This window comes from Chiroxiphia lanceolata, chromosome 9, assembly GCF_009829145.1.
Source record: "Chiroxiphia lanceolata isolate bChiLan1 chromosome 9, bChiLan1.pri, whole genome shotgun sequence".
NCBI classification, from domain to species: Eukaryota; Metazoa; Chordata; class Aves; order Passeriformes; family Pipridae; genus Chiroxiphia; species Chiroxiphia lanceolata.
The window spans coordinates 31,477,105-31,491,033 of record NC_045645.1 but is presented as its reverse complement, the minus strand read 5'-3'; the positions used below and the strand labels follow the sequence as shown (position 1 = coordinate 31,491,033).

Genomic DNA, 13,929 nt, shown 5'->3' with positions numbered 1-13,929 from the left:
CGTCCACATGCAGTATTGGGAGTAGGGCTGGTAGTTGGGAGGTGAGTCTGAAAACAGGAAACAACAGCCCTTATCCCCAGGAAAGAAAGCCTGGAAGCTTTGGCTTTCTGGTGAAGTTGGTGTGTCAGACTGGGGACTGCACGAGCAGCAAGAGCTTTCTGTGCTGACACCTTTTTTCGAGTGGGAGGAATCTTAGTCCATATGCAATTTTTGGAGTCTGGCTGGCAGTTGTGAGATGGGGCTGAAAACAGGAAACTACAGCCCTTCTGACCAAGAAAGAAAGCCTGGAAGCTTTGGCTTTGTGGTGCAGTTGGTGGGCGACGCTGAGCACCCCATGAGAAGGAGAAGCTTCCTGTGCTGGCAACTTTTGTCTCTGAGGTATCTTTCTTTTTACGCAATTTTGACGGGTAGGGCTGAAAACAGGAAACAAACCCCTTATCCCCAGGAAAGAAATCTTAGAAGCTTTGGTTTTGTGGTGCAGTCTGTGTATCAGCCTTGGGACTCCATGTGCAGCAAGAGTTTTCTGTGTTGGCACCAGTTGTGTTGGAAAGATCTTCGTCTGTATGCAGTTTTGGGGGTCGAGCTTGCAGTTGGGTGACGGGGCTGAAAACAGAAAACACCAGCCCTTATCCAAAGAAAGAAGGACTGGATGCTTTGACTTTTTGGTGTACTTGGTGGGCGGGGCCGGGGACTCCATGGTCAGCAAGAGCTTTTTATGGTGGTACCTTTGATCTGGGAGGAATCTTCATCCGTATGCAATTTTGGGAGTTGGGCTGGCAGCTAGGAGGCAGGGCAGAAAACAGGAAACAGCAGCCCTTATCCATAGGAGAGAAAGACTGGAAAATTTTGGGTTTTGTTGCAGTGGGTTTGTCAGCCTGATGACTTCTTGGGTAGCATGAGATTTTTGTGCTGGCACCTTTGGTGTGGGAGGACTCTTCGTCCGTATGCAATTTTGGGAGTCTGACTGGCATATGGGAGGCAGGGCTGAAAACAGGAAACAACAGCCATTATCCCCAGGAAACAAAGACTGGAAGCTTTGGCTTTGTGGTGAAGTAGGTGTGTTAGCCTGGGGATTTCATGATCAACAAGAGCTTTCTGTGGTGTCACCTTTGGTGTGAGAGGAATCTCCGTCCGTTGGAGTAGAGTTGGCAGTTGGGAGGCTTTGTGGTGCTGTTGGTGCGCCACGCTGAGAACTCCATGAGAAGGAGAAGCTTTCTGTGCTGTCAACTTTCGTCTGTGAGGTATCTTTCTTTTTATGTAATTTTGGTGGGTAGGACTGAGAGTTTGGAGGTGGGGCTGAAAACCGGAAACACCAGTCCTTATCCCCAGGAAAGAAAGACTGGAAGCTTTGGCTTTGTGGTGCAGTTTGTGGACCAGGTGTGGCACTCTATGAGCAGCAAGAGCTTTCTGTGCTGGTTCCTTTGGTGTGGGAGGAATCTTCAGCCGTATGCAATTTTGGGAGTAGGGTGGGAGCTGAGAGGCAGGTCTGAGAATAAGAAGTAACAGCCCTTATGGCCCAAAAAGAAAAGCTTGTGCTCTTTGTTACACTGGGTTTGTCAGCCTGGAAACTCCTTGGGCAGCAAAAGCTTTCTGTGCTGGCATCTTTGCTGTGGGAGGAATCTTAGCCCGTATGCACTACTGGGAGTAGGGCTGGCAGTTGGGAGGCAGGGCTGAAAACAGGAAACAACAGCGCTTATCCCCAGGAAAGAAAGACTGGAAGATTTGGCTTTGTGGTGGAGATGGTGTGGCAATCTGGGGACTCCATGAGCAACAAGAGCTTTCTGTGCAGGCACCAGTGGTGTGGGAAAAACCTTCGTCCGTGTGCAGTTTTGGGGGTAGGGCTGGAGGTTGGTAGGTGGGGCTGAAAACAGGAGACAACAGCCCTTCTGACCAGGAAAGAAAGACTGGAAACTTTGGCTTTCCGGTACAGTTGTCGAGTCCACCTGGGGACTCCACAAGCAGCAAGAGCTTTCTGTGCTGGCACCTTTGTTCTCGGGGGAATCTTCATTTGTATGGAATTCGGGGAAGAGGGCTGTCATTTGGGAGGCAGGTCTGAAAACAGGAAAGAACCGCCTTTATCCCCAGGAAAGAAAGCCTGGAATTATTGACTTTGTGGTGCAGTGGGCTTGTCAGCCTGGAGACTCCATTAGCAGCAAGAGCTTTCTTTTTTGGTCCCTTTGGTGTGGGAAAGATCTTCGTCCGTAAGCAATTTTGAGGGTCAGGCTGGCAGTTGTTTGGCAGGGCTGAAACAACGGCACTTATCCGCAGGAAAGAAAGACTGTAAGCTTTGTCTTTTAGTGCACTTGGTGGGAAAGGCTTGGCACTTTATGGGCAGCAAGAGCTTTCTGTGCAGGCGCCTTTGTTCTGTGAGGAATCTTTGTCCGTATGCAATTTTGGGATTCGGGCTGGTAGTTGGGAGGCAGATCTGAAAAATGAAAACAAAAGTCATTACTCCAGGCAAGAAAGACTGGAAGCTTTACCTTTCTGGTGTACTTGGTGGGCCAGCAAGGGCACTCTATGGGCAGCAAGAGCTTTCTGTGCTGGCATCTTGTTCTGGGAGTAATCTTTGTTTGTGCGCAATTATGGATTTCGTGCTGGCATTTGGGAAGCAGGTCTGAAAACAGGAAACAACAACCCTTATTGCCAGGTAAGAAAGACTGGAAGATTTGGCGTTGTGGTTCAGTTGGTTTGTCAGCCTGGGCACTCCATGGGCAGCAAGAACTTTCTGTGTTTGTACTTTTGGTCTGGGAGGAATCTTTGTATGCAATTTTGGGAGTCGGGCTGTCAGTTGTGAGGTAGGGCTGAAAACAGGGTAGAAACCTAAGTCTGAGGAGAGACAGAAACCAGGAGACTTTGAAGTTCAGTTGATTTTTCTACAGTCTCCCAGCTTTAGTCACATTAATGAAAATTGGCTCATGAGGATAATGAGAATGCAGCTTCTGGCCAGGGGAACTCTAAGCATTCTGGAGTCAGTAAGACAACCTGGTAAGTAACACTTGATTGAATGGGGGGTTGTCTTAGGGGTTTGTTTCCCTTCTCTTTTCTGTCTCTCAGTTTCTCATTTTGTTTGCTACTTTCTTTGGAATAAATGTTGTTTTGTTTAGCTTTCAACTGTGTACTGGGTTCAGTTTTGGCAATCTCCCTTCTACACGCAGACATAACAAAAAAATGACAGCATCAGCAGATGCCTTTCCATTCCTCTTTCCCTTCCCATTCCCTGTTCTTCTTCCCTTCCCATTCCCACAGCCAACACACTATTTCACTTCTCACTTTAACAAAGCTCTTTTCTCCTTCAAGCCCCTCAAAGGTGCCATGGCCACATGGGAGGCCACACACAAACAGTACTCCTCTTCCCACTTGACAACACCTTCCCCCTCACTATTCTACAGGGAACACCATGAATCTGCTCGCAGAGGCCTCTTTTTTCCCATCAGTGGTTCAGCACAAGGAGCTAAACGAGCTCAAGACTTAGGTCACAAGAGCTGACAGCAAGGAAACTTTGGGAGCAAACTAATGCTGCTAACACGGACCCAACTGAATCCAGCACACGATCACAGAATCCAAGAGTCCTTCAGCTTGGAAAAGACCTCCAAGCTCATTGAGTCTTGTGCAGCCCCTCTCCGACTGCCTACAGGGACTGGATGACGCTTTGCACCAGCACCAAAAGGAATACTGTGAAAGCCATGGCCTGCAGGAGGACACAGAGAAGGGCTTGGTTGGGGCTGGGAAGGAGGGAGCTGGCGCTCGGGGAGTGGGGAGGAAGCCTCGGGGATGTGGTGCAGCAAGGACAGGGGCCCAGGTACCTGGCAGGCGGCAAGGCCTCACCCCCTGCCCCAGCAGCAGCACCAGGCCCTGCCCAAGGCGCTCCTGCCCTGCAGGCAGGGGCAGAACCCACTCCCTGGGGCGATCTTGCTGCCCTGGCCCTCATCCGGTCCAGCCTCTCCCTGTGTGCGTGCTTCCCACAGCACAGGTTGCCCCACAGGGACACTTCCCTTTTATGTCACAGGCGCCAAAGCCTGTCCCAACCAGCCCTGCCCATTGTCCCCACCCCGGCTCAGTGACTCACAGTGACCCCTGGCAACCAAAGAACCAAAGCCCCGCACCCCCAAAGTGCAGCCCCACCCATCTGCAAGGGGCCCCCAAAGGGTTCCCTGCACAAAGCAACCCTTTCAAACCCTTGTCAGACAGAAAACTGGGGGACACGACACTTGGATGCTTTTAGTACAGAGATACAAGCTTTTCTTGAATAATGGAGGGGGTCACTTTATATTTACAGTTATCCATTTGGGGACAGGATGTCCTACAGGCAAATGTGGTGTCACATATGGAGTGAAAAGTACTTTTCAAAGAAACCCAGGGTACATGGGTGATGCAGAGGAAGCTGCCAATCACCCAATGTGAAGCTCAACACTGCTTTGCACCAAGACTTCCCTTTCACACACATCTTTTGCAAAGACAAAGATGTCAGTGTTTATTTTCTAAATCAGTGACACTTGACAAGACCTCTTTATGAACTGACAGCAAAAGAACTTAGGAGCACCTTAGGGTTGGCAAGTGTAGGAGCCCAGAAGAGAAGGGGCTGATGGGTATGTCGTGAACACTGACAGCTGGATGGTCGTGGAGCCGACCAAGGACTGCTGGTAAAATAGAAAGAACATGTGACTGGGGAAGGAGCCACGTGGACTAGGGCAGCACTTTACCCGAACAAACATCCTTGTTCTAGTTCCAACAGACACAAAAAACAAGTGACAGCATCAGCACAGAAACTCCTCTTTGCCTTGCCTTGCCAGACACAAAAGACATCACCTACTGGACTCTGCCCAAACACCAGCCCCCTCCTCTCCCTTCTCAACAACACACCCCACCTGCCAGGGCCAACTGGCTGTTTGTCTTCTCTTTTCTGCCTGGGGGTGAAGGAAGAAGGACAGGGAGGGCATTTACCTTCAGGCCAGAGGGAAGGGGAAGGACATCCCTCTAAATCCATCCCCCGGCAGGATAGGGGCTGGGGGGGACATTGGGGGACCCCCCAAGAGTATTTTCAATGGGGGAAAGCATGGGGGCACCCACAGGGGGAGGAGGGACCCAGGAATCTCGTGGTGAGACACAGAAAAATATCGCAGCGGGGGGAGACCCTGGGGTCGGGATCGATCGGGACCAATCGGGTTCAATCGCAATCCTCCCCTCCCCCGCCACCACCACCCTGCTCCTGGTAGCCCCCGCGGAAGTATCGAGGTTCTATTGGATGATTCACCAGCATGAGGAGAGGGGTCGAGCAGAATTTACCAATGACGTCATTCCAGCAGAACTGTTCTATTGGCTGCAACCCACGAGGGAGCCCCAAAACCTGTTCATGGTTCGGGGGGAAAGGAGAACCGGTATGGCCGGGAAGGGGGATGCAGAGGGTGTTCCAGTGCCCAGGAAAGGGGTAAAAAACTTTTCCCTGTCTCTCCCAGTGCCCTCTCAGCCCATCCCAGTGTCTCCCCTCTTTCCCAGTGCCCCCTCAACCCATCCTGGTCTCTCCCCTGCTCTCCCACTGCCCCCGTCCATCGAGCTCCAAGCCCGGGCCCGCCCCCTGCTCTGCTCCGGGCTGGATTTCTCCCCTGCAGGGGCAGCTGAGGTGGTTCCAGGGTGGGCGGGAGCTTTCTGGGCTTTTCTGAGCTTTCTGGCTCCCACTGTGCTACTGGAACCGCCCCCTGGCATGGTGGGCCCATCAACCTGGGGCACCTCCTCAGCCGAGCCTGGGGGACGGGTCGGCAACCGGGAGGGGGTTTGGGAAGGAATGGGGAGGCTGAGAAGGGGTTGGGGGTCGTGGAGGTAAGTGGGAAGGGGTTTGGGGGAGCTTGTGGAGTTGGGAGGAAGATTCGGGAGATTGGGGCGACTGTGAGGGGTTTGGAGGAACTTGGGGGGTTGGGAGGGAGGTTGGGGAGATTGGGGGGACTGTGAAGGGTTTTGGGGAATCGTCGGGGAAGGGACTGGGAGAGAGTTTGGGGGCTTCCTCGAGGGGAAGGGGCAACTAGGAGAGGGTTTGAGGGGTCCTGGGAGGGCTGGAGGTAAATGGAAGGGGTTTGGGGGCATCTTGTGGGCTTTTGTGGGTCTGGGAGGCAGTCTGGGGGCCTTGGAGGGTTTGAGGGGAAGTGTCCTGTGGGACTGGGATGGGATTTGAGGGCTCCTGGAGGGGCTGGGAGGGATTTTGCCTTTGTACTGTGGGCATTGTCTAGTATTGATGGGGGTAATCATTGAGCTGACTGTTTCATAATCATCCAAATTTTAACAAGACTTTGAAGGTGGTCAAACTCAGTTTGAAGCAGCTCATTTTTAGCAACAAGTATATCCAATTTTTCTCTCATTTCCCTCTCAAAGGCTAACAATGACTTCAACAGCACATTTTCTGATTTCAAAACAGTAGACTCAATATCAGAAATCCATTCCTGACTTCCCTGTCAGCACTCCATGCAAATGTCTGTGCACTCACTTTGGCCTGAGAGAAACCTACCTGTTTGCAGGGCACTGACTGGGTAACTTTTCTTTTTGCAGGTGGAAAAGGGCAGATCAAGAAAAAACAGGTGGGTCCAGCAGAAGTGATGCTGCTTCTGTCAAATGCAGAGCAGAGGCCGAAAGCACTTTAGGAAGTTGCTTGCAGAAGCACTGTGCATTCCAAGTTACAGCTCAGGAGTCTCAGTGACTTGTCCAAAAGGAGGGCTCCTTTTCCATTTCTCAACCCCAGATTCCTCAGGAGTAGGAAACTGAAAACACTGACTCAGAAAAGCTCCTTTCCTTCCTAATAATTGTGCTTTGTCCTTCCCATTTGACAGTGCTCTTGGAAATGTGCTGGAGTGATCTGGATCTAGGAGCAGCCCTGACCTCCCACAGCACCCATCCAATGGCAGGAAGACACTGCCTGACTCCTGCTGGGGTTCTCGCGGCAGAGGTGTGGGCAACTACCCAGGCAGGATGAGACCTGAGCCCGGCGGGCAGTAGGGTCCCTGCCCTGACACGAAGAACCCCGGAGCACAGGGACTCTGCTCTGCAGGACAGCCCGGGCACCCCTGGTTGCACCCCCACCTTCCCAGCCCACAGCCATCCCTGGCAGAAGGAGTCCACCTGTGCTGTCCCTCTGACGGTGCTGCGGGGAAGACCTGCCCTGGAGAACATCCTCCTGTGCAACAGACAAACTGGGAGAGTCCTGACAGATGTGCAAGGCTGTGGGATGTGCTAGCTTTAGGAGATTCCTCCAGGAACACAAGCGACATTGCCCTGCACCTGTAGACTCACTCTGCAGAGGAATGTGAAGTCATGTCCCCAAGGGAAGTCTCAGCTGAACACCTCCCATCTTTCTGCTGCCCTTACCCTCCCTCTGCCTTACTTCTCTTCTCTCGTGCCTACAGGCAGTGCCCTCGGCCCTGCTGGGCTGTGCAGAGGAGCTGCTGCTGGGCAGAGCTGTCTCTTTGCAGTGCTGCCCGCTTGCCAGGAGATACTTGTGTGCCAGGAGCCCGGTCCAGCTGAGCAACACAGCAAGAGCCAAAGGCAGCCCTTTCTCTGCCCCTCTGGGTTCCCCGCAGGTGTCCCTGGGGCTCCAGGGGAACCTGCTGTGGAACAGGCTGAAGTAAACAATGATGTTTCCCTCTTCTCCCCTCTTCAGTGACACTTCTTTCCAGCAGTGACATTTCTCCCCTTAGAAAATTAACAGGGTAAGATGATCACCTTTTCTAGTTTCATCATTACACAGGATGCCAGGAGGGTGACAACAAAGGATCTGATAACTCCCCGGCACAGTGGGGGTTTTCCTGGAGTCACACCCAAAAATGTGTCCGGGCTCTGAGAGGTGTCCACCCCTGAGCTGGACTGATGCACTGCTCACACACACCGGGGGATTCAGAGACACGAGTCCTTTCCTCGCACACACACAGGCAGTTCATTGCAGCAGGGGTCGCATCTCCCTGGGCTCCTGCTGCCACTCCCAGAGCCTGGAGCCACCTCTGCCCTGCAGTGCTCCCACCCTGCCCACTCCTACACTTCAGATGAACATTGGGGTTTTCTACTCCCTGCTTTGCAGATGGCCACGTAGCGGTCATGGAACATGATGGTGAGAAGGGTAAGCTCCGCTGTGATCAAGAAGAAAAGCAAAAAACACCTGTGCAGCTCATCCTGAGTAGGAGATGCTCCTGGTCTTCCAGAGGGAATTGGCCACGGCTTTAGGGACAGGCTACGGCTCTGAGGATGAGACCGTTGACCAGGAGGGCAGCCAGGGAGAGGCCCAGGAAGAAGCAGAAGTGCAAGAGCTGCAGCCCTCGCATGGCAGGAAGAGGAAGTGGGTGATGGAGCTGCTGTTGGACGTGAGCTTCCTCCGGGCATCAGGAACTGTCCAAGGAGGAAAAGGCTGTAAAGACTTTGGGGACAGATTTCCTAGACCAAAGCCCATGAATTCCTCTGAGCATCTACCCTCATCCCAAGTATCTGCAGTCACGCATATGTAGATTCTGGACTGTAGAAGACAGGTTTAGCATGACTTTAAGATGATTTCTTCTGAATTTTTTGATTTATTTTTCTACTGCCAGGTCTGACAGCTGTCACGGTGACACGGGGGGCATCGTGGAACCAAACGAACCCTGAGACATTTCAGAATCCCACTTGTGTTGGGTCTGTCTGGGCTGGAGTTCATTTTCTCACTGCAGCCGTCACAGTGTTGTGCTTTGCATTGGAAGCTACAAAGGGGTTGATCACACCAGTGCTTTGGCAACTGCTGAGCAGGGCTGGCACAACATCCGCAGTCTCAGTTTCCTCCCTTGAATCGGAGGCAAGACCATGGGAGGGGATACAGACAGGCCAGTTGAACCAAATGGACCAAAGGGATACTGCAGAATATATGGCGTCAGTTCAGCTTCAAAAGCTCAGGAAAGGGGGAATCCATTTTTTTACAATACTTGCCTTCTGAGTGGCCTCACTGTGTGGTGAAGCCCTGTTTTCCGTGAAGTGGACAGGCATGGCTGTTGACGGGAAGTAGAGAATAAATCTCTTTATTTTCCTCTTCACTTATGCATGCACAAACTTGGGCTGTTGCTTTAGTAAAGTGCCTGATCTCAAGGTAGAAGTTATTTTCCATGTTTTTCTGTCTCTCCTGTCTGGCTGGAAAGGGTAGAGACAATGTCAACTCACTGCAACATGGCAGGGTCTCATGGAAAAAAAGGACTGCTGGGATGCTGGGTAAACTCATGGAATCATGCGGCCGTCGTCACACTGCCCTGCATCATGGAAGTAAATATTCCCTGGAAAACTACACAAACCCAGGGAATTAAGGGACGTCATTGGGATGGGCGGGACCTCATGGAATTAAACAAACCCTGGGATATCTTAGGAACTTCATGGAATCAAAGGGAAAAAACAAAAGAATTAAACCCAATGACCAGAAACCATTGGATCGAACATTTCTTTAATATGCCAGCTTGGGATTCTAGGGATATTTTGCCATGCATGAATCGAAAATCAGTATGAATTTCGGAATATAAATACAGTGATACTTGAAAGACCCCCTATTCACAAGCAGTCCGTACTTATGTTTTTGGGGTCCGATAGCATCTGGGACTTTTTTCGTGGAGCAAGACTGCCATCTAGCGTCCATTTCTTCTGGGGGGGCAGTCATTTTCGCACAGTGGTCTTCTCCCTTCACAGACCTTGTAGCCTCTCTGATTGATCTATCCGACCTCTAACCCCTAAAATAAATGTTCTAGGACATGCTAAGACATGTGTCTTAGGACTTCCCATTTGCTTAAACAACGTAGAATTGAGTTTCTTCTTAACAAAACAATCTCTTATTAAAAAATTTTCTGAGGCATGTAAGCTAATTTCTTGAAGATGGGCATACGATACACTCTCTATTAATTTCCATTTATCATCTACATTTTCTATCCTAAAACTAATTGTAATCTTTAAAGAAAAGACCGCAACCATGCCAAGTAAGCAAATCCCTTTGTCGATTAGGATTTTTATCTAAGAAAAACTTCCGATTTACTAAGTCGTTTGGAAAGGAGATCCTCTCTCATTTAAGTGCCATGAGGCTTCATGTAACACATGGAACACTGAACACTGCAGATTTCCATGGAATCAAGGTGCTATTGTGACCCTCTAGGGCCTCATGGAAGAGGGAGGCCCAGCAGAGCGACTTCAAATCAGAGGTATGGGCAATCCTCAGCCAGAGGAAGTTCAACGAGGAGACGTGCCGGATTCTGTCTCTGGGATGGGACAACCCCGGATGTACGGACAGACTGGGAATGACATGCTGCACCTTCCCCAGAGAAAGCTCTCCCACCTGCTTTGGATTTCATGGAGATGCAGTCTCCGTAAGTGAGCTCTGCAGTGTCCCTCCTCCTGCTCTTCTTCCTCAGAGGACCTGGTAACAGCCTGTCACACCTGAACTGGATGTGCTGGAACCAGCATATCTGCAGCAGGTTGAGGGGCACTCAGAGGCACCGCCAAAAATTTCATTTTCTTTCCCATCTCTGTCACCTCCGTAAAATCTGAGGGTTCCTCAATCCCCGAGTTCCTCACTCCCTGGGAACACACAGTGCTGATCCTGCAAAGAGGGAGCCCTGCCTGTGTTGCCAACCTGGGGAAAACTGGAAGTCGTGGCAGAGGCAGCCTGGAGGCAGAATGGGACGCATTATTAAAGTCAGTGAGATGAGAGCTTGATAGGCCTTGTGCAGTTTTGAAAAGATCTGCTGATTTTCTTTAGAAAAGGAGAAATGTGTGACTGCAGAGACAACCGAGATGTCTTCTGGGGTCAGCATGTGGATGAGAAGAGAGAGGGAGAGGGATAGCGAGAGAGGTTGAAGGGGACAGCAGAGACAGACGAGGGGTCTGAGCTTTCTCTTCTTTCTCTCCTCATTTCCTTAGAGAAGTAAGATCTTCTGGAGTGAACATATGAAAGACAACAAGTCCGAGATTTGCAACGATTTTTCTCTATTCAGTGGTATTTCCCCACGGGGCCGGAAAAGGCTGGGTAAGTGTTTTCTGGGAGGAAGAAGAAGAATGCGTTGATGAAAAGCTGGGATAGAGAGAGGAGGTGACCCAGAGAGAAAGTGAGGACGAGATAGGCAAAATTCATGCTGAGACCAACCTGTCTGTTTGCTGAGAAGTTCAGAAATCACCACCCTTTGCCGAGAGAAGAGAGCTGCCAGAAAAGACTCTCTTGAAGAGCAAAGGAAGCAGGAGGGCAGGGAAATTAACTGTTCTTTCAGTGTCTGAATTGCTCTCTTTGGGTTTCTCCCTCCCCAAGCAGCAAACCCGGTGGCTGCCTCAGACGATGGCATTCTGAGCATTGCCGGGTTCTGCAACCTCACTCCTAACAGCAGGGGCTGCTCCCAGTCAAATCACAGTGCAGTCAGTCCTCCCTTCCCCAGATGCAATCGCCTGTTCTGCTGCACACCCACTGTTGGGATTTTTGGCAGCTCCGGGCTTATTCCCTGCTGGCCCTTTCACATCTTCCCGTGCTCTCCGCAGCTCTCTGGCTGCTTGAAGCTTCGTCGGGGAACACGTGTCTCCTCGTCCTCTGTGGTTTCTCCGTGGTCCTTCTTCATCTGTTTGGGAAGAATGCATCTCTCCTATCTCGGCAGGAGATGAGTCTTGCTTGGCAGCAGCCCAGGGTCTCTGGTTGTGCCTTTCTCTTCTGAGAAAATGCAGAGTGCGAGAGAGGGACCCGGTTTCAGCAGGACTGTTGGATATCCCAGCCCCAGCGGTGGCAAATTCCTTAGGGAATATACTGAGGGATGAAGGGGGAACAGGATGAACACAACCAGGGGGACCGTAACGCACACTAAGGGAGTACACGGGGCAACCACCAGAGTGCTTCCTGCCAGTGGTGGGGCTGGGAGAGCCCTGGTCCACCCATCTGAAATGGTAGCTGAAGGTTTGGGGCTTGGTAGATGCAGACACTTACTCCCAACCCCTTCTCTTGATCAACTCCACAGGGATCCCAGTCACCCATCACACAACAGGAAATATATTTTTCCAATTGATTAAGTCTAAAATGGCGTTTCCTCTACAAAACTCTTCTGAAGAGGTGAAAAACGATGGAATGGTGATAATGTAAGAGTAAGAGCAGTCCAGTGGTGTACTGCAGCTTCTCAAGTTCTAAAAGAGAATTCTGGGCAAGTGATTGGTCCTGAGTCCTTCATAGTTTTCCCAGGTGGAAGTACAGCATCAAGCTCACTCTCCCTATGCCTGTGTGCTCCGGACATGGTTCTCCCCTCCTCGGTATCACAGTAGAGGTAACATATTTACAGGAATGTGACGAGTCTGCATTTGTACTGAGAGGATAATGAAGGATGATCCTGCAACCATCCTTCCCGAGTCCAGGGCCACATGACCTGAAGTCATTCTATTCTTACTGCTTTTTCTCCTCTCTCACTACCTCTAACACTTGGTGTGGCTTGGATGCACCTCGCTCAATAGCGGTGTCTGCGTTCAAAATTTCTTCAGCACACGTCCGAGATGTAGTGTTCAGATCCTTTACGAGTGACATTCCAAATCTTGCGGACCGTTACTGTGTCTTTCCCACACTCATGGCCAGGTCAGAACCTTCTTCCTATCCAAAGAGAAAGATCTTCATGAAGCTGCAAGGCAGGTGCGAGGAAAGGGTGGTTCAGGAGAAGTTAGGGACATACATTGCAGATGACTGCAGTATGCCCAGACTTGCGCTGCCCTGTGCTGTGTAACATCACTTGGCACACAGGCATTCTACCACGATGCTCTGCTTAGGACTGAATCGTCCTGGTTTCATAGGGGCTCTAATTTGCTCCACAGTAGAACCAATTAACCGAGTTGTGTGTTTCCAAGAAAATCCCCTGAAAGATCCAAAGAAGACGGTGTCAATTCTTCCGAATCCGCCAGGGCGCAGGGTCGCCTCCCCATGACGGGGCCAGGAGAGCCAGAGGACGGTGGAAAGACGATCTCTCGACACAGGCAGCCGCCCGGCTTTCGCCCTCAGCTCTCTCAACGGTTTAACAGCGCGCGCCAGGAGTTCGGGGTTGTGGCCAGGGAGCTACCGGTAAAAATGGATAAAATCAGCTATTCGTATGCTGCCGTGTGAGCACTTGGTGATTTGACTGCCCTCGGTGCTCTCTACCAATGGGTCCTGATGCACCTGGGCTCTGCCTGCAGACACTTGTGGAGAGAAAAAGAAGAAAAGCCGTCAGAAGTGCTTTTTGCACTGGAGGTTGTTTCCCAGAAGAAAGGGCACAGAAGCAGTCAGGACCATACGGAGAAGAATTTTAAGAGGATGTCAAGGGGTGCAGTAGTGGAAGCGTCCATTAGTATTTGCTGGAGAGATGAGTGCAGGAAAGAGAGTTGGATTGGTGGAGTCACTGAAGAATGGGAATCCGCGGGACTAAGCAAAGCAAATAGAGGAAGAAAAGTAGGAAAGGGGAAGGACGGACTGCACGAGTTCTCTGAAGGACCGAGAGTAAAGCAAGGAAAGAGGAACGGCTCGACAAAGAAAAGAGCGATGAGTGTTCCGAGGGAATGCTTTATGGAGCAGAGGAAGGGACGGAACGGGAGGATAGTTCGGAGGCAGAGCTCTTTGAAGAACTTACCAGGCAGGACGGCAGTCTCGAGGGACGTGAACGACCACCGCAGCCGCTACCCCGGCCCCCACGGTCCCGGCGTCTCGCTGCCCCCACCAGTCCCGGCTCTCTTCTCCGGGCGGGCCGCTTACTCTCCGCCTCCTCTCCCTCCTCTGCCTTCCTCTCCCTCCCCTGCCCTCCACCGACAATTCCACCCCGCGGCTGAACCCGGGGCCGGCGTCGCTCGGGCTCTCATCTGGTGCGGGCTGGAGGCGGAGGCCAGGCGAGAGCGACGGCAGCGGAACGGCTGTCGGGACTCTGCACCGCGGAGGCGACGGGGCCCGGCTGTGTGGCAGGGGTGCGGGTTGCTATCGGA

At 51.6% G+C, this 13,929-nt stretch overlaps 1 long non-coding RNA gene across 1 annotated transcript; it reads left to right on the top strand.

The window, feature by feature from the left end:
• Positions 1–1,313: 1,313 nt before the first annotated feature.
• LOC116791154 lies at positions 1,314–2,666 on the top strand. The gene is made up of 3 exons (XR_004358619.1): positions 1,314–1,379; positions 1,931–1,932; positions 2,510–2,666. It is a non-coding gene; the product is annotated as an uncharacterized LOC116791154 (long non-coding RNA).
• The last annotated feature ends 11,263 nt before the right edge of the window (positions 2,667–13,929 follow it).